Source organism: Pavona decussata, unplaced genomic scaffold (assembly GCF_977016875.1).
Source record: "Pavona decussata unplaced genomic scaffold, jaPavDecu1.1 SCAFFOLD_329, whole genome shotgun sequence".
NCBI lineage: Eukaryota > Metazoa > Cnidaria > Anthozoa > Scleractinia > Agariciidae > Pavona > Pavona decussata.
The window spans coordinates 250,903-278,807 of NW_028145717.1; the positions used below are offsets into that span (position 1 = coordinate 250,903).

General features: G+C 39.2%; 1 pseudogene across 1 annotated transcript; it reads right to left on the reverse strand.

The window, feature by feature from the left end:
• On the reverse strand, positions 1 to 27,401 carry LOC146453552 (bifunctional heparan sulfate N-deacetylase/N-sulfotransferase 4-like; annotated as a pseudogene). Its single transcript, XR_014859474.1, has 9 exons — positions 27,037 to 27,401; positions 20,622 to 21,538; positions 13,992 to 14,231; positions 12,030 to 12,215; positions 11,413 to 11,541; positions 10,391 to 10,573; positions 8,635 to 8,851; positions 3,302 to 3,519; positions 1 to 198 (listed from the first exon to the last, which is right to left on the reverse strand). The product of XR_014859474.1 is annotated as a bifunctional heparan sulfate N-deacetylase/N-sulfotransferase 4-like (transcript).
• Between the last annotated feature and the right edge of the window lie 504 nt (positions 27,402 to 27,905).

Below are 27,905 nucleotides of genomic sequence, written 5' to 3' on the forward strand. Positions count from 1 at the left end.
TTCTATTGATACAAGTAGCGAAGCAGTGGCTATGGAACTTATACAAATTCAGTTGGCGATAGTGTCGGTATGCCTCTCTTGAGTCACAATGTCACTAGCTTTCTTTCAGAAGGCATCATTTCCAAGGGGCTGGGAAAGACCGCCGCCGAACTGGCTCCATTTGAAGAACAGTACAAAGGTAAAGCCTTCCAAGTGGTCCTATTAAAAATGAATACTTTTTTCAACAATTATTTTCAAAAAATTCTTTGGTTAAATAGAAACCAAAACAACAACAACAACAACAACAATCTTTATTCGTGCCCAGAAATTATACAGAGTTACATTAATACAAGAAAGAAAAATTACTAAAGAAGAGGGCACAGCCACTTAGAAATAGCAAGCTAATCGAGCTAAGTGGCTGGCCAAGCGGAAAAATTTGCAAATACCCTACATTAAAATAGAACTAAGGACACGATTTACCATTCACACACACACGCACACACAAAAATAACAATAAACAAGGGGAAGTGCACACGCAAAAACTGGAAAATAAAGTGCATCAATGAGCCAGTCAGTAGTTGGAGATAGGCGATTCTTTTAAGAGGACTTTGAAACAGGTACGACTCTTGAATTTTAAAAAAAGTATTACTAGCACGCTGGAAATTAAGAAGGTGCATTCGCCTTTTACACAGAAAACACATGGCAGGTTTTGTTACGTAAGTTTTTAATACCCCGCATATCACAAGCAACTGAGGCTTCGAGGGGGTGAAGGATACAGTTTTGAAATGATTGAATAATTTGATTAATTTAATCGAAGCGAAAATATTATGAAGCCTCGGCTTCTTATGTTTGCACTTATTGATACAAGCTCCTTATAGCCTTATCTCGCATAATACATTATATAATTAACAATTATTCCACGAGCGCGCGTTGGATATGAGATGATAGATAGCCAACGAGGCGCGTAGCGCCGAGTTGGCTATAATCATCTCATATCCAACAAGCGCAAGTGGAATAATTGTTTTATTAAAAACAATCAAGTAATATTGCTAGATCTTACTGGTTTTGCTGTGCAAGAATAACCAGCAGACAATTTAATGGTCGCCATTTCTCGGAAATGGTATAATGGCTCATATACCATGGCCGCTACGCCAATCAAATTCCTCGAATTGCATTATACAATGATTCAGTTTTTAATAACACATTATATATTCTGTAAACATATCTATATACCTAACTGAAATATTTTTTTTTCTTTCTCTTGCTCTGTAAATGTTAAGTGTAACCACTGCTCGCCTCGACTAGCTCTTGCTAACCGCGGGCAGTACGCATTTCTTGTAAGATTTATGTCAAGAATCAATAAAATGAACTAAACTGATGGTTGCCGTAAACTCAACTCAAGCTCAACTCAACTCTTTAAAAATCCCAACTGTTGGGGAGACTTAAAAATTCGCCATTTACAAGACCATCATTGAAATCCATCTTGTGATCAGAGAGGGACAATCCCCGGAGACCAAGGGGCACAGCCAGGTCAAGGCGAAGTTTTGACGGGTGAAACCTCGCTGGTCCCGATTTTTCCCGTGAAATCTTCGCACCGTCGCGACTTTCTGACCCCGAGATCTCCGGATTATATATCCGCGAAGAGCCAAAAGACGTGTAAAACAACGGTTACGAAAACGTTATTTTCGTCGGCAGTCATTGGACGATCTGTAACAAGAGTGTTAATCTTGATAAAAGTTTGGAATTTCCCTCTTTCAATTTTCGGGTGACCTTTCTTAAACAAACAAACGAACTAACTAACGAAAAATCGACTTTGAAACACTTCCAAAATCTGTGGGTTCCTATTGGATATCTATGGAAGTGCAACCTGTGCTGAGATACCATACCAGTTCCCTACAGTTCATGATAATAAAATATGACTTCAACGGGTAATCTAGCATTAGTGCGTGGTAAAGTAGAGTCAGTTTACAATTTCATGGTTGCTACCTAGTATTAAACTGTTTGATGGTGAAACTCGCTTCATGGCAAGTAACGTAGTCATAAACTTTCATCGTTTGATCGTTGATGGAAAAAAAATCAAAGGCGCCACCACCAGCGCAAGCACAAACAAACTGTCATTTGGAGACGATTAAATTGTTATGTTTTATCAACAGAGTTGATACGGTTATTTGGCTAGTATAAGCAGATTCAAGTGCCGAAGTTTTGAGCGTTAGCCCGGCGTCAGAGCGAAATAAGGAATTGTGTATTAAAAGGGGGTTATTTTAAGCTGAACAGTGGAGCAACGCTATTGGTAGGAACATGGTAACGTGGAAAACAAGAATAAATTAGTCGAGTTGAAAAGTAGTCGTGGATTCCGTGGGGATTAAGAGTGCCGACTTGGAAGACGAATTTTTGCTAAACTTTTTCGGCTTCCTATATAAGCCTATATATCTCACACACAGTGGATTTGGGTAAAACATTGATAAATATGAGAAATAACAGAGGTCCTAGTATTGATCCTTGAGGTAGACCGGAAGAAATGAGATGTAGTTCAGAAGCGACACTATTTGCATGTAACTGATGTTTCCTATTTCAGAGGTAAGATCGAAACCAGTTGTTTTATTTTAGTAGTATTTCATAAAACTTAAGTTTCCTTAATAGAACTTGGTGATTTACAGTATCAAAGGCTTGACTTAAATCTAAAAACAAAGAAACCACGTAATCTTCTTGATCAAGAGTAGTTGTAATTTCTTCAATGAGATCGATTGGGCAATCAAAAGTTGTATAACCCGGTCTAAATCCATATTGATCTGGAGAAAACATTTTTTCAATATTGAGATTGAATATAACCTGATGGAAAATACAGTTTTCGAGATAAATATCTCATTTGGAGCCAACAGCCATTAAATGTATCTGACCAAGGTTTTCTTTAGTTGTTCTTTATCGATGCTTTGGTTTCCCATGGTTCAACAAGTGGAGCAAAATTATATATCTGAAAAGATCGTTGGACGTAAAGGTAGATGTGGAGATGGAGTCGGCAGGAACTTGTTAGATAACGATTATTAAAGAAGCTAGCAACACAACAGAAAAAAAAAACAAACAAACAAACAATCTAGTTGCTAATGTTTCAGTTAAACTTTATGTGAATTTGTATGACAAAATACCTCAATGTCTTCTTTGTCACGTGAAAACCAACATAAAACTGTTGGTCACATACCCTTCACCAAAGAAACTTTGGAAGTGTAAACTAGAGTAAATATACAGTCCTATTTTGCACATTACTAAATCCACCACTATAACAATGCACTAAAAAAATTATATCAGCTATAATAATTGTATGTACCTCTCCAATGTGTTGAAAACGCGGAGTCGTATTTCTGAAATACACGGCTCAATGGAACTAGCCCTTTTATTGAGTCGTCGCATTCCTGTCGTCCTAAGAGCTCCTTGAGTTGCATTACCAGCAGTTTCTCTCTAGCTGATTGGCGACATTCAAGAACGTATTCTTTCTGACACAGTTTTCACGGTACTTTTCCTATTCTTTGATTCCCCTGGATTTACCTGCAGTATCAAAATTGTAAACTCAGTGTGTTTCGTGTTGCTCTGTGGCTACCACCGGGATAGCAAACCTTTAAACATGGTTAGGGATATTAGTTAATTGGTTTCTAGCAAATCACATAGCTATCACATGGCCATCATATAGTGTTGTTATTACCTAGACTTTCACTCAACAAAACGAGCACTTTGATTAGATGATTCTTTTTTACGTGCCCCTGATCAAATACAAATGTATCCCGACCTGGATACATTCCGCAGTTGTTGCCCTCTCAGTTGTTTGTTTGTTTGTTTTGCTGTGATTGCTGAAGGGAAAGTCTAAATATATACCAAAGCACTTAATGTATGGTCCCTCGGGAAACTAGTTAGTTTTGTTTTCCTCGGGACCACACATTAAGTGTATAATATGCTAAGCGAGCTGCAGAGGAATTTCCTTGAAGAAAGACGGAAAAAAAAAAAACAGAACAACTTTGCTTTATAAAATCCACAATGGTCAAACAGGGATTGATGCGGCAAAGTACCTAAGCCCTCTGGGACAAAAAAGTGGCCATGTTAATGCGGAACCTTTCAAAGTCTAATTCACTCATACTGAGTATTTCAATTTTTCTTTTTTCCCAAGAACAATAAGGGAATGGAATATTTTTTTCAGAAAATGTAGTTAAAGCTCCATCCCATGCAGCTTTAGCTGCCCTTGTTTCAGTATTGTGAATTTTCAGCTGGTTATTTATTATTGTTATTTATTTATTCTTAAATCCTTTGACCATTGATAATCATGTTATTGATGGAGGCAAATAAATGTGGTAAATGGTAAACAGTACCCGGCCATTGTATCTTTTAGCAGCAATTGAATTGAATATACGGTCACTAATTTTAAATACAAAATGCCACCAAAAGAGTCTTTCAGAAATTAAATTACTATGCAGCCCGCGAGGTACTGAAGACAAGCGTATGATCCTTTTTAGTCAACACGCCAGACCGCATAACCTATCGATGACATCAATGACACCAATGAAATCAATGGGTAATCAATCGGTTATCGTCAGGTAACCAGTTGATTAGTCATTGATTATTGCCCATGATCAATGAGTAATCCATGACTAATCGATAGGCCACAAAATTTTTTGTTGTTGATTAGTCATCGATTGCATCGATTAGTCATTGATTTCATTGATTAGTGGTTGAAATCATTCATTACTCATCGATATCATCTCGTGGCAGCTGTTCCGGTGCGTAATGTAACTGCTTATGACGGTTGTTTCCTTAAGCCAAAGCAGTTTTACTTTAATGACAAACATCCACCGAACAAACTGTATGACCACGTAGTCGATTCTTGTCAGCGTACTTGTTGGTTTCATTTTCAGACTGGTTGGTTTCTGTTCAGTTGTTTTGTTATTACTTAGGTGGAGCCCAAGTTATAAAATAGGATTTCTTCGTAAGTCTCAAATGGCAAAGAGGGGTCTACTGCGCGTGCGCTATATGTTGGCTGTATAGTGCATGTATTCACCATAAGCCGCCATTACCGGACAAAAAAAAGGACGTAAAATCAACACAACGAATAACGTATTCTTAAAAGAAAACAGCTATTATGTGTGTTGTCCGCTAACTCCTTTCATTGAACGAAGCTAAGAGGCAACTTTCCTTTCAGCACGGATATCCAAAAGTTCGACTTCGATTAACCTCCCCTCGCAGACGCTCTTTTGGCTCTTCTCGATCAATCCCCCTTCGGTGTCAAACGTAATCGATAAGATCAGGCCGTAAACACAGAATTTAAATACAGCCGAACAAAACATTTCATTTCTCTGGCCGCAATATAAAAAAGAAAACGGGCAATTAACTTTAGAGATTCAAGACCATTTCGTGGGTAAAAAGACTAGGTGAAAAGTAGGATACTAAAACTAAAGCTTCGAAAATAAATTTCATTCGGGGTCCAGTGCGAGCGATAAGATCTATTCACCAGAACAAATGTAAACACTGAAAGTTTGCTAATGCAAAACGACAATCAACGCTTGACGTATTGATTTCTATATTTACGTTCACTTGGATAAAGCCAAATTCAAAATGTGACCCTCCACGGGAAAAGAGGGAAAAAGGTGAACGCACGGGCACGCCAAATTGACACGCTAAACAATAGGCAGTGAGTGAAATGACACGCCGGCATCTGAGCAGCGTGTCAGAATACACGGCTAATTAAAATTTTTCTTTTGTTCGTATCGCACGATAAAAGCAAAGGTGCGTGTTGGATCGAACAGTGAAGTGTGTCAAGCATAGCAACGGGTGAAATGGCACGCCAGCGAGTAAAATGGCACGCAAGTGACCAACATTATGCGGTAGCTGTGTCTAAGATTTTGAATTTCATTAAATTAACTGTTCTCTCTCTTGTCAAACAATTGCAAACTTGATCGGCACGCGAACTGTGTTTCATCCAGCGGTATAAACGTACGCTTACTTTAGAAACAATTAAGCATTCTTCATATATTTTCGACAGTACCAGGGAGCTCTTCTCAATCGAGTGTGAAACCAAAATTATTCAATTTATCTTTATCAGACGCTCTTTAACGCGCCACAAACTAACGAGGGCTACGAGAAAATGTCAGATGACTCGTGTGTTCGTTTCAGCAACCATAAAACGCAAAAATGAAAACTTTCAAAGGAAATTACCCTAAAAATCCGAGTTTATGTTGTGAATGAAATTATAACAGTAGAATCTGAAAAAAAAAAATCTTTCAGTCTTAAGCGATAAGATAGATTCATTGGAACAAACGCAAACGCCGAAAATTTGCATATTCATACCAACAACAACTGAGTACCGCAACGCAAAACGCATTTTTTTCACGTTGGATAAAGCCAAAATAGCAACTTTAGAACCCGGGCTTTAGCAAAACGGAAAGCCCCTTCCGATGTTACAACACGTTGAGAGAATCCGTCGTTTGGATGCAGAAAGGAACTGCAACGCTGAAAACACCGCGAAGATTTCGGTCACGTGCTACGCAACCAAAATCGTTCACGGTGTATCAAGTTTCATCCGGCGAAGCGGCATTGAGGAAGAAAAATTTTCGGCGGTTCTTAATTTGGATGAAAAACTGAACGGTTTCTGCTTGTTATTCAATCGCCACGGGAGCTGCAATGTCTTTCCACTATATAAACCCAGCTTCTTTCATTTAAAGCCCTTCTAAAACCTGGAAATTCTCTCTTTCGTGTCATGATGTTTCGTCCATTGGCAATCACGCAAAACCACTAAAAGATTGAACGTACACTTCGACCTTTGCGTTGCCTTCCATATCGATAGACACCGAATTACACAGCAGTGGGCGCGTAAATTTGGACCAATAAGAGTCATTCAGTTTACGCTTCACCGCTAATATTACAGGTCTTAAATTTTTGCCGCGCAGTAAGTAAATGTGCCAGGAACAATAGGCATTCTGAGCGATGCATATTGTATAATTATAGAAACAGTGGAACCTCGATTCACTCTTGTATTTTGTGAGAAAACCTAATTTTATATAAGCATAAAGACCTCGTGGTTTCGTTTAGGTTTCCTTACCATATTTTTTTTAACCTTCGACTCAAAAACCTGTATTTTGTATCGTATTTTGTCATGTGTGTAGTATGGCAAAACTTTAAACTCTCTAAAACGAGGTCCTCGGTATAACGAACGATATTCTCCAGCCCGACCTTTTAAAATGAATGGAACAGAACCTCGTCATAACGAACCGATTTACCTGGTCCCTTGGCACTTCGTTAAAGGGAGGGGTTCACATTTCAGCGCATGTGCATGAATCTAAATGTTTTTTTCTCTTTCTTATAAACATTGTGGCCTTAAAAATCCCACTCACATGTACTTCAGTAATCACATTCTATAATTAGTCCAAGCAAAATGACCGATGACCAAAATTAACAGAAAATGCTAGTGGATTATACTCATACTGTCGATATTGAATTTAGCGTTGACCCGTAGGATTTAATCCACGGTTGATGTGTTTACAGTTATTTGCATGCGAAATAACGCAATCATATGAAAAAAAATTACCACCCAAGTTACCTATTCCCTTCCGAATGGTTCATAAACAACGACAAAATAAAAATAGGCTTGGGTTATAGTGAGCAAAGGCGAAAAAGTATTTTGATTCATGGACATACGCAGAACCGTGAACCACTCCCTTTAAATCGAGGTTCCACTGTAAGAGCTACCGGCTGTTCTGTTTTTCACTCTACTAAACAGCAGTCAGCTCATATCCTGCTTAACAAGAACTGCTGTTTATTTTTTTTTTTTGTTTGTTTGTTTGGTTTTTTTTGTCAACTAAGAACCTTTTTAGGTTGGGAGTAATATTTTTGAAAAGTAACAGAGCGAAAAAAGACGTACACACACCAGACAGTCCGCTGACAAGGCGGGGACGCATTATTTTGATGTCACCCTACAAATTCAATTTTCAGTCACCTTAATTATTATCTTCTTTTGTGTTATTCCAAAAACAAAATCACTACTTCTTGTTATTGATTCTTCTGCCAAATACCTTTTAAAGGAAATTTATTAACGCAAATTTTAAAGTTCGCGTTGATTTCAATCGCGTTAAAGTTTGCTAATTTCCGCGTTTCCGCGGCCTTAATTTCCATAATCGTCGCCCCAAATTCTCGATACACTCCAGAGAAAAAGGACTGTTTTGTCAGGGTGGAGATCCGCCTGTGTCATGGACACTGTGAAGAACGCTCGAAGTGCTCAGATTCCATCGCTTAACCCCTACGTTTAGGAACAATTCCACGAACAATATTTGCATTTCGTATCTTAACAGTTGGTGTTAAAATAAATTTGGTCCTGTCGCCAGTGTCACCAAATTCTGTTTCTTTGAGTAAGTCGCGTTAATTTCCCTTATTTTGAAATTTTTGACCCTCTTTCACGTTAATTTCTTTTACTGGGAACTAATTTTTCCTTCAGTTCGCGTTAGTTTAATTCCCGCGTATTTCCAATACCTTAATAAAAACAAGCGTTAATTTTCTACAATAAGATATATGGAAAAAAACAGATGATGACATTTTTTGATTGTGCGAAATTTTGAAAAGAAAGGAGGGATTAAAAGTAAAAAGCGACAAGAAACTTAGGATTCAAGTGTTCTTCAGTTGACTCACCAATCTAATCCTTTCATGTAGTTCTCCGTGTTGAAGAAACTTGTTCCCACCGTGGCGTTGTTGGCGGGAATAATATGCGAAAAATCCGGGTGACGTTTGAGGAGTGTCGCTAGTACACCCAGACCCCCAAAAGGTGGCCCTATCACGAGGAATGAGGGGAGCCTGGAGACTTGTGATTAAGCCAGATTTGAAGATGGCAGCTGTCATCGCATGGACTCTGATTGGAAAATGAAATGAAGGTATGCCATATGAAGGTATCACCATATATGTCTTATGACGTCATATCTCACGACTGCACCTGGGGCCGGTTTCCCAAAAACTCCCGAAGAGTTTCCGGGTTCCGAGTGCTTGCGCCATCTCCCGAGCCAGAGGCTCATGTTAAATTGCTGGACAATAGTCCAGATAGGATTGAAATTTTGGTTTTTGAGGAGAGGGGAAAAATCAGAGTACCCGGAGAAAAATCCTTGCAGCAGAGACGAGAACTAACAACAAACATATCCACCAACATACCAACCCACATATGACACCGAGTCCGGGAATCGAACCGAGCCACATTGGTGGGAGGCGAGTGCTCTCATTACTGCGACATCCCGGTAGTGTTTTATTGGAAAGAAGCCCAAAATGATAGATGTATTTTTTTCAGTCGGTGACATACTTAGAAGTTCTGTCATCAGGAGTCCAGCATGTGACGTTCCGATTAGTATTAGTTCGGGTGTCCTACCATTGAGCTACAAAGACTCGTGGGTTCTTGGCCATTAAACTAGGTTCGTGTGCCAAACACTCCCGATATTGCAAGCATTTCAATGTCGATGAATGGTGTTTGTGAAAAGAATGTGATGTTATGGTTTACCTGGTGAATAAATAATAAATACATATTTTTTATTTCAGTCAGAGACACGGGCATACTCGGAAAAAGAAAATCCAAGTTCTCCCAATATGAGTCTAGCCTATGAACCTCCTATTACCAGTTCGGACATTCTACAACTATCGTGGGAGCTGGGCCTTCCTCATATCCTCAGTGGTAGAGCATCCAAACTAGTAATCGGAAGGTCATAGGTTCGACTCCTGTTGTGAGTACTCGAATTTTCTTCGAGGATAGCTGCGTCACTGACTAAAAAATTCCATGTACCATTTATTCATCCTCGCATCAATCCTCGAATATGCATCACCAGTTTGGGGCGCTATGCCGAAATACCTTGTAGACGAGTTAGAGTCCACACAAAACAGGTGTTTGGACATCATTGGGATACCGAGAACATCCCTCCCGACGTTGGAGGAAATACGACAAGTAGTGACAAAGCGTGAATTGGAAAGAATTGGAAATAATAAAAACCACCCAAATTAAAATCACTACAAAGCAAAATACTTGCTACAGCTTTAACCTGAGATCAACACCAGGACCATTAGCAAGACCAAGGCCAAGAACCAAAAGACATGCGAGCTCTTTTACTGCGCGGGCAGCCAGGCTCCTTTGTTTATGATTGTGTATTTTTCACTTTAGATCCAATTATGTTATTGTATATTTATTTTTTAAGATGGATGAATAAAGCTTCTTCTTTCACCAGACTTAAGACATAGCATCACATATTTTTTCAAATGTGTTTCTTTATTACAAAGTTTTCTACGTCAAAAATCGAATTTCTGGCTATAAACATCACGCACGTTAAAAAGTTTTTTTGGGCCCGAAGTATCTCCGAGTTTGAGGAACGGCGTGACTTTTGCCAGAATAGCAATGCTCCAAGTTTAAGTTACTCACCAGCCAGATGGGATCTTTATCTTTTGGAAACAGATTGAAGTAGATGTCGGCAAGTTCAATCGGCGAAGCGTACTTCAGCTCAAGGTTAGTCAAGCGGTGAACAAACTTGACCAATCGGCTGATGGCGTACAAAGCTAACTGGTCGTTTCCATAGTTGGTCATGTGAGTCATTACAATTGACACCTGTCAGGGAAAAAATAAAAGGCCTTTAATAGGTCCTACAAACGAATGAATTTTTGAAATCAAACAGCTGCATTACTTGGTAACAAAACGCGGCAACGCAGCAGCAATTTTGGTCTTCATGCATCACACCCAGATAATGGACGCATTACAGGCCACGAAATATGCGAGTTTTCGATCTTGTAAGTGGGGATGATGAGCAAATAATTATTGAAAACATTTTGTGGCGTTTTCGGCTAGATCAGTGAAAACGAAGATAATGGAGATAAAGTACCGTAAACAGCCGCTTAAAAGCCCACTCCACCCCGCTCCCCCCCCCCCCCCCCCCACCACGATAACAGGCCCATCCACCCCCCGGAGATAAGCAACCTCTTCTTGTTTCGTTCGTGTTGTTAGTTTTAATTTTGTTCTAAATATTGACGTTAATTCAAAACCAGTAAATGAAAAACGCATTTCGGTCAACACTGCTATAGCTAGTTTCGAAACGTTTTTTTTTATTCCGGTTATAAGCCCACCCGGATATAAGCCCGTCCGTTTATAATTATAAGCCCATCTAAAACCCCTAATGAAGTTGTATAGCCCGGGCTTATAAGCGGCAGTTTACGGTATTCTATAATGACATAGGCCATATGGAAGACACCCTGTTTGCGTAACCATTTGCAATTGAAATAACTTGAAAAATTATGTTGCTAAAGAATTCTTTTTTCGACACAAGTCGCGTAGTTTGTTTAACGTCAAAATGAAACCAGGGGCGGTTACTAAGCGCAAACTGCGTTTGGTCCTTTGGGAATAAACCGCGAGTCCTGTTCTTCTAAACAAATTGTAAATTTGAGAATACTCACTGGATTTCGTAACAACGTTTCAAACAGCTCTCCCCCATCAATACTTCTGTCTAGGGCCTTCTTGCCACCCTTAATCTCGTGGAAAAAGTTTGTTGTGGTAAACAGGCCACAGGTTTGACGAGGAAGAACCTGAAACCAACAAAAAAACGAGGGAAAAAAGCATGAAACGTCAAAGAAAAGTTTACTGTTTAGTATTACTAAGCCATCTGTAATCGATGTTTACCATTTACAAAAAAAAAAATACAAAAGTTTTGATCAGAAAATTTTCATTTGGGAAGAACATGTTCCATTTGAAGGCAAAGCTAAAAAGAACCCATCATTTTGAATAAGACGAAAAGCCAGGAAATTTTCCAAAGTAAACTGGCAGAACCTTTGCGAAAGTGTCAGAGATAAATACATCTGGACGCAGCTTTTGTGTAAAATAAAGCACTAACTTTGACGATACAGATGCACAAAATTGTCGACAAATTTGTAAAGGAGCTGCGACCCAAAGAAGTATTTTATTTGCTCCATATTGGGAAACATTTCCCCAATGAACATCTCAGTGACTCACCCTACTTCAATTGAAAATGAATGATAAGTGAATTAATCACTTTAAATATTATGAACCCGTTTACTTTGACTCATTTGTAGATAAATCCTCGTCTGAACCAAGCAGGCTTCAAGTGTGGATACTCCTCCGTGGAAGTCACCCGGATGTGTCTGACTTTTGACCAAGCATCGTACAGCGGTTCATGTATTGGATAAACTCCCGAGTGGTGTGGAGCTACCATGTACGACAGGTTCATTGGTATGCGATGTTTCTACAAGGTAAATTAAAAAGGTTTTCGAGAAATGTTGCTACAGTCGAGCCTGCGGTCAGATATTCTTCTGTTTGAAAAGACATGCAAACGAGGTAAAAAGATCAATACTGTCACACTGGCCTCGTTTGTATGTCAAACCGCTCACGAGTGTTGAGTGTCTCTGCGCCTTAGCACACTAAAATAATAGGGAGGGGTGGGCCCCTCCGTATATCTACAATCCATCCTTCCGAATTCTTAGTGCACGAAAACCCTAAAAACGCTCATAAAACACACAGAAAAGTTCTGAAAACTTCAAACCTAGCAGACGTAATCTTAAATAGAAGAAAGATCCTCGCAGATAGTACGCAACTTAAGCAGTTGCGAAAAGAAAGCCTAAAAAAAATTAAGGCTTCAACGGGATTCGAGCCCATTGCCTCTGCGATGCCGGGTCAGTGCCCTACCAACTGAACTATCAAGCCAACTGGGAGCTGGTCATTCTGTGAGTTCGAACTTGGAAGCTGGTCATTCTGAGAGTCCAGTTCAAATATATATTTCATATATTCACATTCATTTATACATAATGTTGTTTCTACAGGGACGAATTTCGTAAAAATATGACTTTCTATGCGCCTATTGGCTGTGTCAGGTTCGCTAGGTATTGTGGTAAAATGTACAGCCGCGATCTTTTCCGTACGATGGATTAAATCTCTTTGCAAGCCAGACACGCAATCAGCCACTGATTATATTCAGAACCGAAGAACACGAAGCAACGCAACGTATTTTTGGAGATGTCTATATTAAAGAGGCAAAGAAAACTACAGACTAAAGAATTTGGATTCTTCAGATCCATGCGAACGGTCTCTAATTGTATGAAATGTTTGTAAGGAGAGGTTCGACTTGACTATGGGATCAACCCTTGAAGCTCCAATGGTGATCAGTATCTAGTATCTCCTCACAACATCACTACTTCATCAAAGATGTAGATCGTGAGAATGAAGTTATACATCAAACACGAGGTGTGTTTCATCAGATATCCAAACACTGAGAAGTCGTTTAAAAAAACTCGGCGAGTTTTTGGATGTCTGATGAAACACACTTTCGAGTATCTGATATGGCTTCTCAAATGATCAATAATTCTTGGAGAAATTCAAGGCTAAAATTGGCAAAATTTTATGGTAATTAGGAACACATATCCAAACCACGGTCACAGTAGTGATTTTTTTCGTTTTCTCTTGATGAATTATCAATGAGTTTGAGAAGAAAATGATCTCCCCTGATCCTACAATGACATGATTTTCAAATAAATTTTCCCAACTAGTATCCTGAAACGTATGGAGAACAATGAGAAGATGCATTTTGATACAGTAGAGAGTTTTGGATCCGAGTCTACCACGAGCCGCGAACCGCAACCGCTGGAGGTCACGTGACCAGTCTTTCACGCCACGTTTGAGGTTTTCGACGTGCGTTTTCAACGTGGAGATGTAGATTTTCACGTATGTCTTTCGCCTGAAAGCTTTTAGCGTATAACTCTTGTTTTATCTCACGTTATGATACAAAAATCTTGTGGAGCAAGTCTTTGATCCATTAATAGAGGCACGAATTCGGGCGAAATGCTAAATTTGATAAATCCTATTGGATCTTGAAAACAAGTGCCATTCTTGACTGCTGATTCAAAATAGCGGCCGTAAATTTGCAAGAACTAAATCGAATTACGTTTGAACGTCGAACCGCAAACGGGTTACGTTAGAGGTTCGCGGTAAACTCGGATCTAAAACTCTCTAGTATGTGCCTTGGTACCTTTGCAAATTCCTCGTTCTTGTTCAGCGATCTCACGATCTCGGCGTAGGTGTGTTTATGAGGCTGCTCGTGATCATACAAATGACCAAACCACGTAAACTTCTGCGCATGCTCTATCAGCGCATTGTCCCCCTCGTCCTCTTCCTCGTCGCCTTGTTTGAAGCTGCGCCCTGAGAAACCCATGTTGAATTTAAACCCTGGAATCTTTTGCGCAAGTCTGTCTTGCACTGAGATCATCTCCTGTGAAAATAAAGCAACTTGTTCATCAGAGAAGACTTACAACCATAGAACTACAATATAACCCTTTAATCCCTAAGAGTGCCAATTGGCACACAATGCCATAGTTCTGTCAATATTTGACAGATTTCTAAGAATTTTTGACACTAAGATGGTCTTGTGAAGATCTACTCATTAAAAGGATGAAAACTTAACCCCCTTCAATATGTGATATGGTTGACCACCCCCATAACTTTTCAACTATTTTCCCCTAGAAGTTGTGGGTCTTATCTCTTACATCAATGAACATGTTGAGAACTGCAAAATAAGCTATAGTTAAGGTGTATACCTAATATACACGAGGATTGGGACGTTTTTTAACTTTTAAATTCTTACGTTCTAAACCCATTTATCTCAAAGGCATTACTTTTTTTCATTTATAATTAAATCATTTATGAAATACACTCATGAGTACCTTTAAAATGGTTTATCATACATGGACATTGAGTCTGTAGTCCTGAATCTGGACAAAATGTCGTTTTGCCCTAGGGGTTAATAATAAAGCGATAATAAACAACACCACGGGAAAGTACTTAGATTTGATTGATTTCACCTCAACGGTCACACTTTGGAATTTCATTCACAGACTGCAAAGCAGGGCTTAAAGTGCAGCTCCACAGCTTTTGATAACGAAAATCCTTCGAGATTTTACAGATTCACTGAAGTGAGAATCAACTTGTAGACAACCATAACCACGGAAGGGTATCACTATTTGCACGGTCAAACTTTAAAAAAAATGTACTTTTATTGTGGAAATGTACTAAGGTACCTAAAGCTAGTTTACAGACATTCCACTCAGAAATAACGGGAAGCAAATAATAATCAAACTAAACATAACAGGTTACAAATCCCAACTGGTTAGAAGCAAACCAGCTGGCTATATACAAGCGTAGCCGAGGACGAGGCTTGAACCCGGGACCTCTGGATTTCAAGTCCGGGGTCCTAAACCGCTGCCGCCTCCATTAACGAATTTATGCACGGACAGCAAAGCCAAAAGTTCCAGTTTCAGCGCATGATTTCTGCGGTAAAACAGAGCAAGCTGTTACGAGGCAGCCAATCAAAAGATTTAAATATTTTGAATTCTCTAGCGTCCAATCTCGTACCCAGAGTCCTAAGGCTCTTTGGCCAGCGGTTGGTCGCCAGGAGAGACTCTGGGGAACTGGAATTTTATTACCGCAGGATTCCTGCGGTAAAACAATGCAAACTCTCTTAGTCCTGTTATTCGAAATGCCACAAGTACCGCTTCCTTTTGTAGTAAGCTGAAAGCATTCCTCTAATCATAAATATTCATTTATTTATTTACCTCTGCTTTTCACTTTCATTTTCGCCTTTTTATAGCCTAACTATGATTAATATAACTAAGTAATATATTTTAAGATTTACTGTAGCTCTGCCATTGATTTTGGTCCCATGTGTATACTTTGTTCTAGCCCATTCCTTATAAGCCCGGTGGCTTTCTTGGGCTTCCTCGCCATTAGTGTTCAAATAATAATAATTTGCATTTGAACACTTTTTTTTTTATGGCAAACAATAAACTGAACTGATGCACAAGTTACGGACCAGCCAATCAGAAAAATTGAATGTTTTCGAAGTCCCCAGAGTCTCTCCAGGCGACTAACTGCTGGCCAAAGAGCCTAAGGACTCTGGGTACGAGATGTGCTACTCAGTATAAACGAAATAATTCGTTGATTCACTCTGGCGAGGGGCTGACTTTCGAAACGTCAGCACTCGAATCTCTTTACGGTGGGCAAATGACCTTATCAACTATGCTGATAAAACTAAATATTTGTTGAAGATAGAGCTCCCTTGTCCCATACAGCAATTATTAGTACTACAGCAAAGCATTGCTCCTGTTCAACGAGTTTTATTTGAGGGATTTCATTCACAGAATCAGAGATGGTTTGATTCTTGATTAAACACATAGAACTCTTTTCTTAATGCTAAGTACTACAATACCTCTTGTGTCGCGCCACGTTCACCAACCTTACCGGATTATACGCTATTTCTGGCGTTAAAAAGGGAATTATCCCCAACTTCAAAAATACACTATACAACAGCTTTAATCTTGTTATAGTACACAATTGAAACCCTGTAAAACAATCCAATTAAGTTTAAAAATATTACATCCAGAGTTGTCTACAGAAGTGTTCTATTTTTAACTTGTAAGGTTATTATGGTGGGAAAGGTTTAACTTGCTAATTTTCTTAATCACTAACAACGCTTTACAATGATGCACACACTAGGGCTTTTAAATCCAACAATGGAACGCTAATCCGGAAAACATAAGTACTATTAATTTAAGAACACATAAGCCAATTTGCTATGTTATTAATTGTAAATGAGAAGTTTGTCTCGATTAATTTAATGGAGACAGACAGTGACTATGACTGATCATTCCCAACTTAGCGCAAGCTAATAAACACAAACACACCTTTAAGAAGGTCTTTAACAACACGCTATTTCCTCAAATAAGTACTAAACGACGGTGGCCACTGGCGATTGGAGCGACTGCAGACCGATAAGAGTAAACAAGTGATCCAGACAGCATGTCTAAAAAACTTAATCCTAGAAAATGACGCAGCTTTGTCAGTTGAAGTTAACGCGTTTGGATACTGTTGCACAGTTGACTCTTCATCTTTGTAGAACGTGTAACATGCGAAAGACAAACTCGATTCAGATTTGCCGAAGGCAAAATGGACGTGAAATGCGTGGTTCAATTCTACCTGTTACCATCCCCCCCCCGGGCACACCCCCGGGAAAACCCGGCCCATCTGGCCCGGGGGTCGGGAATTTCCTCAAGCGGTCGTGCCCGGGGGTCGGGGGGCGGGGCAAATCGAAATAACTACTCGTGCAAGGACTTATGGGGTGACACAATGGCGGCTACTGGAACCACGCGGAAAAGGCCACGTTTTTCGTTTTTCACATTTCGTAAATTTGCAGTCAGAGAGCTGACGTAGACCTGATGAAAGAAAACAAAAAGTAATTAAGTTCAAAAGATAAAAGAGGAGAGGATTTCCTCCAGAAGAAAAATTAATAATGGTTTTGTTTTAAGGGAATTCACCCGCTACAGCTTGTTTCAGGCGCAGTTTTAATGTTGTAAATATACTGAGTTAAACATTTTGATCTTCTTGTAGAAAAGCAATTTATTTGCACTGAAAATACAAAAGACGTTCTTCCATATTGTTTCTAGGAATTTAAGAGTTGTTTTGTAGAGATACATTTCAATTTTCGAGGCAGTTTGGTTGAAACGCCCTCCTGGTGTATTAGTGTGTGTTTGTGTCGAGTTTTATAATATTCGGTTTACTTCGGAAGGGAGTTAATTGTGCTAAAAGTTTAGGATTTTTCAGATTCCTTAAATAAAGAAATAAATCATCAAAACGAAGCAGTTTATTTTTAGTCCATGTCATGGGTCCCGGGGGTGGGGAATTGTCTCTTTCTGTGTGCCCGGGGGTGGGGAATAGGACGTCAAGCACACAAATGCCCGGGGGTGTGCCCGGGGGGGGATGGTAACAGGTAGAATTGAACCACGCAAAACATCGAATGCAAAAGTGCGTTTTGAGCAAACAAGCCGGCAAGCTGATCAAAAGGTCTAATTATTTCCCCACAAAGTCAAAAGTTAGAACCACTTTGTACAGGATGAATAGCATCAAAAGAAAGTACTTAGACTCGATTGCTTTCATCTGCCCTCGGCTTCTCACTCACAAACTTAAAAAGATAGAGCACTTATACGCCATAATGAACAGAACGACTTAAAAGTATTGCGCGATAGCTTTCATTTGAACGATGAACCTTCAAGGATTTTACCTCCAGACTCAGTAACCTTGTACAGCGTTACGAAAAACGAGGGGGAAATAGATAGCATCAATGGCTGTCATTTCAATGGCCACACTTAAATAGGATTTAACTCACACGTTGAAAATACAGCTACTTTGTTTTAAATTTAGGAGTTCATTCACAGGCTCCAAAGTCCAAGGTAAAGTGTCTTATAATATGACAGTTCGTCTGACTCTTGGAATAAATACAGGTATAAAAGAACAGATACTACGATGCTTAGAACCGCAATTCCACTTCAGTGGCGCCACGTCCAAGATCCTAACAGGATTTTACCTTACCTTTGGCCTATAAACCGCATGTATCCCCATCTTAAAAAGAAATAACTCTACAAAGGCTTGAATCTCGTTAAAGAATAAAATTAGACCTTTCTTAACCCTTTAACCCCTAAAGCAAAACGACATTTTCTCCAGATCCAAGACTACAAACTCAATGTCCATGTATGATATACCATTTTAAAGCTACTCATGAGTGTATTTCATAACTGATATAATTATGAATAAGAAAAGTTATGGCTTTGAGATAAATGGCCTTAAAATGCAAAAATTTAAAACTTCAAAAACGCCCCAATCCTTGTGTATATTAGCTATACCCCTAAACTATAGCTTATTTTGCAGGTCTCAACATCTTCATTTATGTGAGAGATGTCTTAAGACCCACAACTTCTAGGGGAAAAAAGTTGAAAAGTTATAGGGGTGGTCAACCATATCACATATGGGAGGGGGTTAAGTTTTTATCCTTTTAATGAGTAGATCTTCACAAGACCATCTTGGTGTCAAAAATTCATAGAAATCTGTCAAATATTGACAGAGTTATGGCATTATGTGCCAAATGGCACTCTTAGAGATTAAAGGGTTAAACAAACTTGTGAACGATTCAGTTTTATATCAGCACAAAAACAGTTGTCTAAAAAAACTTTCCTGTTTGTAAATCCCCAAGGCCTCGGGACCGCGAGTTAGAATCCTTAACATCGAGAAGACAGTAATAGCGGGAATTTTTTTTCAGTCAAAAGTCTGTACTCTATTTTTGCCGGAGATTTAGCTGCTGTCCGTAATAGCGAGGTGTCCGCAAGGCGAGAGTTGACTGTATGCTGTCCAATGACGTGAAGATGACTGCTTCAGAAACAAAAGAATAAAATCAAAGCTCTAATCCTGTAAAACTAAGCCAATTTTCTGTATTGTACTTGTAATTGAGAAGCCTGTCTCGATTAATTCACGGGGGCAGAAATGAACTTTGATTTCTTCCCAACAAGCGAAAGTTAACTAACAGGATTTTATGCCCGGCGACGACAAATAATTAAATTAACGAAAACGTTTAAGGACCGACTGCAGAGACGCCGAAAAGTCTTTAAGGGAATTGGTTATAACAAGTTTGTTCGAAAAGGACCCATCTTGTCTGGGGTACGGGAGTTATCGAAGACACCATCTATCTTATCAACATTACCAAAAACATTTATTGGCTTTAAAATTTGAGTTTAGAAAGAAATATTCAGCTAGCGTAAATCAGCATTGCTAGATAAACAAGAAAAGTAAGGTTTGAATCTCATTTTCATTTTTCCTGCTGGAAAGAGAGGTGGCTATGCAACAAAGTCACCATCTCTTGAGGTTCGGGGAGTGGGGGGGGGGGGGGGGGGGAGGGGTAGTGCAGGCAGAGACCACCATCTATTTTGTGGTTTGGTGGCCCCTGCTCGAGTATAGTAGTTTTAAGCACTTCCCTGAGACAATGCTTTTTTTTAATCAGCGTATCAGACGGGGACCAATGACAACTACAGTGGCTAATGAAAATGGACCATTGTCAGGGACTAAAACAAACTTCAATACTAAAACGTTTTCTGTACAAATGAATATATTTTGAACTGCAGATAAAAGAATTAATAAATGAGTGATCATCGCGGTTATGTACGCAAATTAAGCAGCTGCAAATGAAAGCCTGAAAAAAAATCAGGATTGAATGAGGTAACATACATTACAAACATTGCGGGATTTAAAAATATTTCAGGCTATCTTTTTGCACTGGAATCGCGCGCGAAGGCATTGCATTCAAAAACACACTCTCACGGATTATGGGATATATCAAGACTGACGCAAAAGCTTGTAAGTTAAGGACGGTGCCTACTAATACAGAGCTATTTTTGCGCAGTTTATGACTATGCCGGAAAAACAGATCTTAGCAAGGGCTAGTGGAATCCAAAAAGAAAATTGGGGGCAACCAGGCATTTTTAGAGATAATCAAGCAACAATAATTTTAAAAGGTGCTTAAATAGAAAGCAATGTATGACACGTTCTCCCAAATTAAAGCTTTGTTATCTCCGAAAAATGCATGGTTACCCCAAATTTTCTTTTTGGATACCAAGGCAAGAGCACTTGCTAAATTCTGCTTTCTCCGCATAGCTTTCAAGCGTGCAAAAATATCCCTGTATTAGTAGGCACCACCCATAGGAAACCAGAGTATCATGAGATGAGCAGAACGTATACGCAGTAACTAAGCACCGTCCTTTAATTAGCAACGTGTGTTTTTACTTACCAGAACGTCTTTTTTCTTCATTCTTATCCCGGTCTTGGCGATGAAAATATCGTCTATGTCAATTTGCAGATACCTCTCAAGTGAAAACACAACAGGATTTACCGGCGACAAATAATCTAAACTATCCATAAATAGCATGGTGTGAAGGAAGAACGGAAAACCTCCGCCGAAAAACACCTTTTTAATGCCGTCTGTCTTCCCATAATCCAGAATAATAGTAGCTTGCTCTGTTACTGCATTTTCAAGGTCTCGCTTTCGTCTCTTTTTACGATTAGTGGCGAATTCAACAGTCTCGTACGAAACTTGCCGCGGGTCATATCGCAGAAAATTCCACCTCGTTCCTTGTCCCTTCTGCACGTAAGGTTTCACCGTTGAGCCACCTCTGCGAGTGACTCGTAATAGCTTTGAATCTTCGTTAACTTCCACATCTAAGGGCTGTCTCTCTTTTTGTGGCTTAATTACCTCGAAGTGAAATTCCGCTATGTATCCCACATGATTCGAGATGAAAAACAGGATACCTGTTCCGAATTTTTTGCAGTAAAGTTTCACTATTTGCCGTACATTAGGTTTGAGGTCTATGTATGTCTTAATGTCTACAAAAACAAGAAGAGAATATCTGCCTACAGAGATGTCCGGTTTTAAATCTTCTTTTAAATCCAAGAACGCTTTGTCGTCAGCTTCGCTCACAATATAAGGCGCGCGTAAACCATCCAGGAACCGGGTCACGTAGTGTGAAAGCTTTGATCGTTCTTTTGCCCAAGATTTATGAACTAGCAATATTTTCTTCTGCACCTGAAATGTTCTGTTTCCGTACTGCGTCGAAGTCAACGTCGAATCACCACCATGAAGTTCACTCCTTGCCACTGGAAAAGTGGTTCTCCATGTAGCTTTAGTTAACTCCGTGGCAAATACTTTGTCTGCAAAGGGACAAAAGGCAGCAATGTTAAATGTACCTTTTGGGAGAAAGAGGCGGGGTGGCGAAATAAATAGCTTGTATGCAAATAATTGAAATCACAGGCAGCCCTTGAAAGCTCATTTTTCGATAAAAAGAATGTCATGTTGCTCGCGAGGAACCAGGTTTTCATTGGAAACAGAAATTATTACACAGAAGGCACAAAGACAACCCCACGTTGAGGTAAGCAAGGTTTACTTCCACATTTATGGCTTCATTTTAGTAATTTGAGAACTGAAGTGAATTTTCCATACTAGAATCTATAACTAGTTATAATCAAAGATTAGGGAGTGCGTTCAATGATCTCGATCCCAGGCTCTCTCTCCTCTGTGATCTCATCCGCCCCTACAAAAAGATCTGCGGGGGATGCCAGATACGCGTCCCAAGATCCACCCATTCATTCCGGCAATCAACGTTGTCCCATACAATCTCGACTCCAATCCGTATTGGGAGTGCGTTCTTCCTACGTCGAACGCAATTATAGCTCGACAAAACGTTCATAGTGTTATGGAATAATCAGCTTTCGGTTGCCTATGCTGGAGTTTTCATATATTGGCAAACTGCGAAATGAAAAATTCAGACACCTGGTATAAAAGATCTCTCAATTCTCAACACAGTCTATTTTTCCAGCCAAATTTGCCCCGTCCAAACTGGCAAAATTCATGCTCTCACATAATTGTTTCGTGCTTTCCTTGGTCGCAAAGGTTTTGCTTCTTGTATCTCCACACTGAAATATCCGCAGTGTCGACTCCCGCTCGACTATCGAATGATACACGACCGACATTCCGCCGATAGTTAACCGATATGCCACCGGTAGTTGACCGATAAGAAAAGAATACTCTAGGCCCGGGACGGGGGGGGGGGGGGGGTTATCCCTCGGAATTTTTGGTGGGGGTGTGCGGTTCGGTTCTCCAAACCCTTTAAAAACCCTGGCACTTTTTCAGACCAAAATATGTATTTTACCGGTCATTTTTTTCAGACCTGGCCTCCAAAAATTCATGTACCTTTTTTCGGAACTGGTTAAGGTTTCGGCTAGGATCCATACCTTTCCTTTTCAGACCAAAATAGTTAAAATCTGTACATGTACCATAATTCTGACCGAAACGGCTAAAGAACCTACATAGCTTAAATAGAGGAGTGCCCCCACCCGTCGGCGCAATTTACCACCAAGAAAATGAGAAGCATGTTTTTTTGGTGGGAAGGTGGGGTTGTGCGTTAGCATATCCGGCAGTTGGGTGGGCTAATATTAAACCACAAATAAACTTAATGCGAAAACGGAAATACGTGATGGACGTTTTAGCACTTAAGGATTTTACCAAGTGTGTCGATATAACTGAATACGGAAAAACAGGAGGCGGTTTGCTTTTCGGGTAACTTTCAACACTGCACTTCACGGTTTAGACATCAAACTTTTACTGTCACCCTTATGTTTTCTTTTTAAACATTCTTCTAAATTTTAAACATGTTTGAAATACAAGATCAAATACAGTTATCTCTGACGTGACGTCAAAGTGACAACACCGGAAGGAGTCCATTTAGTTGTCTTGGATCCACAAACAAGCACTACAAGCCAAACACGCTATAAAACTCGACGCATTTGAACGCTTTCTCCCTTCGACACCTGAGCCGAGTTTCTGCTTGTGTATGAGAACCTGTTTGTAAAGATTGACCATTCACCTGAATGCTATACGAAGCAGTACTTTTCTGAGGAAGTGATGTGTTGCTAGGAGGTTCTAAGCTTTAGCCCGTGAATTTAAAATTCCTATAGTTTGGCCTGTCAAATGAAAGTTACTGCGTCGTACCTTCCTTCTGCATTATTCATTGTGTAAAAGGTGCCGGCTTTAAGTCAAATGACTTCTAGACTTTCTCAAAGTCCGTTTTCTCTTTCGGCGCATAAGAAGAAAGAAGCCGCCTTGAAGCAAGTCTAGATCTCCACTTGCAGGGTAAGCCCCCCACCCATGCAAACTGGAGAAAGACCATGGCAAACTGGTTCAAATTACTGAGCCAAGTGTGACCTGAAAGCTATTGGGCGTCACTTCTCTGAGGTACTGTTCATTTATATGCTGCAAGAGGTAGCTCAAACATGAGTGTTTTCTAGTGTGACCATTCAAATGAAGCCCATTTAACATAATTTTGCCGCGGTGCTGTTCCAACCTCGTTCCTCTGGGGTGAAGAGATGACAGACCGTGGGAAGGACGTTGGTGCTGTTTATTGCGCTGTAAAAGGTGGTTTTAGCAACTAAACGAGCTTCGATCCCAAAACTGTAGATAAAATTCAACGGGGTGTCCGTTTCAGTGGCTGAAACTTGAAATTTACTTGGTGGCACTTTTTTTGTTACACGGAAAGCCAAAATTTTTCGAATTTTTTCTGTTTTATAAATAAGCCCGTGTCATACATTTTTTGCCGCATGCAACTGAGAAGCTTATCATAAAGGCATCTCAAATCTGTCTCTCAAGATTGATTGAGAAATCTAAGCTGTGGTTAAAATAGCAAATGCAGCTGTATTAGAATCTTTACAAAAGAGAGTACCGACTGTTACAAATGACTGCCTCGTTCGCACAATTTTTACGGTGCAAAAGGATTCCAAAACACAATCACCCGCAGAATTCAACAGTATTACTCTCCCTTAGTTTGGCATCGGCGATTCAACTCAGTTAGTTTATACTCATTTTAAGTTATCTTAACTATTCTTCTGCACTTGAAGATTTCAGTCATTTATTAAGGGCACCCAACGGGGACATGGAAACTAAATAGTTTTCTGTTTTTACCTGAATATTTCCTGTAATGAGTTTATTGTAAGCTAACGCAGTTTGATCCATACGCCGGCTTCTTAAACTGAAAATTCAAAAAAAATTTAGCGAACGGAATCTCATTCCCCGAATTTACGAGCAGCCGTTGGCTTTATGAAATGTTAGCTGGCCACTTTTTGCACTTTTATGGAAGTATTTGCCCCTTCCAAAAACAGAAAATTTTCGGATTAGTTTTTCAGCCTTGCGAAAGGTGGAGGTAACCTTTCGCTAAAGAAAACGCTAGTTTTTCTTGTTGAGGCGAATAATGTATTTTAGAACAGTTATTCACCCTGATTCATGGGAAATAAAATTTTTGTCCCGTTGTGTTCAGAAAAGCCAGGCTAAAAGACAGCGAAAAGCCCAAGATGCACATTGGGGATTGGCAGGGAGGGGATGGGGGAATAAATGATTGAAAATCATTTACAATCAGTAAACCACAAAAATTATGAAATTAATGAACTCAAGATGAAACAGGAAAACATTAATTCACGTAACTCTTATGCCATGATATGTAAAGGAAATATTACCACGAATGAATAGAAATATGGAGTGATTTTAGGTTAACATATCAATTCACAAAATGAAAACAGCTTGTACGGAGATAAAATGTTTTTGCGCAGATAGCCGAGGAAGCAAAACAACAAGCGGAAACTGTTTTTTCATACGCTTCTGTAGTTATAATATCAAGTTTCACTGATAATAATAAAAAACAGAAAAGCTTCGGTTATCACTGGTTTACAATAGACCTCAGAGTTACTAACTTACAACAACACTTCAATCTCCTTATCGTCCAAAAATCTCACCAAAAACGAGATCATTGTAATTGGCTTTGAGAAATCAAAACAGATAGCTCTGAGAAAATAGGGCGTTGCTATTTTCGCGGTGGTTGTGCTGTTTTTAAAAGAAATTGACTTGTAAAAAAACAAAAATAAATGTCGCCTATAGCTAAAATTAAATTAAATTAAAAGCCAGACGAAAGCACTGTTGGCGGCATAATATTACATTGCCTTTTGAAAACAACAACAAAACAGTTCTACAAAATTGCTTTTTTAGCCGACTGCTTTGGCAGTCTGTATAATTGCTTTCTCCTAAAGGGAAAACCTAAAAAAAAAACTACCTGATATCAAAATTATGATTTTACAAGCTCAGTCGCTATATTGTTTCCCGGAGCGTGAGTTTGTCAAAACGCGGCAGGCAGCTGTTTCTGGTATCAACATTTTATACAATCACAAGAATGGCGGTTTCTCTTTCAAATATCAGCAGGTTTTCATGTAAAATCCATTTACTAGAAGTCCGTATATAAATTTGCGGGGTTGTTGAATAACCACCAAGATATTCCGGCGAGCTGAAACCCTTTCAATATGACAGCCGGGAAGAAGGCGGAGAGGAACGAGTTGAGCTCAAACTTGAAGCAATATTTTTGTTCATGTACATGTACTGTAAAAAGTTTAATCTCGACTGCAGTGATATATTTTTCGCAAGACTAAAGACTGATATTTTTTAAAAGCTCTTGAGAAGGAACCTGTTATACACTTGTGTTAATAAGCGAAGAATTTCAAACAAACGTGCAAATGCAGATTTCATGTTCGTTTCATGACACAGGAAGCCGACAAGTAAGCAATTACAAAAACACCTGGCTAGCTCACAAATTGATTTTAATTTTTAAAAAAATACTCCAAAATCACTGGTTTGCATTTGTAAACTTCTTGACGACAAAGAACGGCCGTATCACTAAAATTAGTCAAGATCTAGCGTCGCTTTAATGCAGAAATCAGCTATCTTCTATCTCTTTAGCTTTTTAAAAGCGTATGGTAATTTGAAAACAAAGACAAATATATCTCGTGTAAATTAACCTCATAACTTGTGTCGATGAAAGCGAGTTTTACAGAGGCCAATAAAACATAAGCTCTAAAAAATGAACGAAATTCGCAACCATGCTAGTAGTAAATAAGAAAAGAAATGCGTTCGTTCTTCTTCAGAGTTGAGAACTATCGTGGTAAGTAAAAAATAATAACTATGCTTTCCATTCTTCTTTCTTCACAATTTTTAACAATTGTTCCTCGTGGCCACATAAAGAAACCTAAATTCGAAATAAAGATTGCAAATCTCGTCTAATCTTTTCCCAGTGTCATGAAATTAAGCTACTAAAGCACGATTTGCCAGTTTACAAAAGACATGACAACTTCTCTCGCGGTTCATCAGGACAAATTCCGTCAAGATGGATGAATTATAACATCGCATCACTCTGTTTACGGACATGCCAGAATTGGAAAATATACCTTAACACAATCACAATTACTGGGCATTTGGTCACCCGCAGATTTTGTGTAAAAGGCAAGAGTTACTCTCAACAGAATGGGGTAAAGAATTCACAATTTTCATCGTGAATTTTGAGTCACATGCCTGTGCATTCATGTTAGGATATTGGCGAAGCATGCAGTTCAAGCGCTCTCTTTAAACCGTGTTCAATATAAATGACCGCTTGAAGTATACCAAGAACAAACAGCGATATTCTTCATCTAAACTGTTTGTATCTAAGCAAAGATTGTACGGTTATAGAAACATTTGTTCGCTGCATGCCTGCGGAGTCGTTATTAGAGCGTCCCTGCTCTTTGACAGCAATTTGTGAAAGGAAGCTAAGCACGCGTATTAAAGCAAGACAACAAAAACTTACCGGTATTCTCGTGGTCATTGTACAAGGAGAGAGCGATAAAAATCACAAGCCAGCCGAGAGGAATTACAGCTAGGAATAACTTTCGAGAGAAACGAAGTCTTTTAGCCCGTGTGAAGACTCGCATCGCATCGCTGCTCACACATCCATAAAACTTCGACAACACTTGCTCTCGCAGTTCTCGCTACGATATCCCGTAGAGAAGATCTGAATTTTTCGTTGATGGCTTCACGTTATAGTCACATTATACCGCTGGAATAACTCACAAGATCATCTCAATGAACTCAGGTAAGTCTAATCCAGTGAGCTCTGCTATCTCTCAACAAACATTTGTTTTGGCTGTTGAATACTATCAACAACTGCACTTTATTAACGAAGCGCTTACGACATCGGTCTATATCACTGAAATTGAATAGGGGCGGGGAAATAAAGAATGAATGGCGTTATCTCAATGAAACATAACGCTCTTGTCACGCACTACAGTTATTTCAGTGGCTAGAAAATAAGTTAATTCAGACAAAGATATCAATATTAATCTTGTAATTTTATTAAGCGCAGGTGATGTTAATTATGCAAAATAAATTCTTCGTTTTGATTTGTTTTTAATTTTAAGCCTGTCAGAAGCCATAATCAGAATGTCCAACATTCGTTGTTTTGAGTCTCGATGTGTAGATAAGATTTCATGATTGCATGCCGGCTACTTGCTGCCAAATTTTTAAATAGCTGGTCAAACTGAACTTCATTTTGTTTGTGGCAAAATCAGTTTTATGTTGGACAGCTTTGGAAGCAAAGAACAATATAAAAATAAAATAAAATAAATACGATCACAAAGAAATCATGAAACTATTGAATGTGGGAGACTACATAATTGT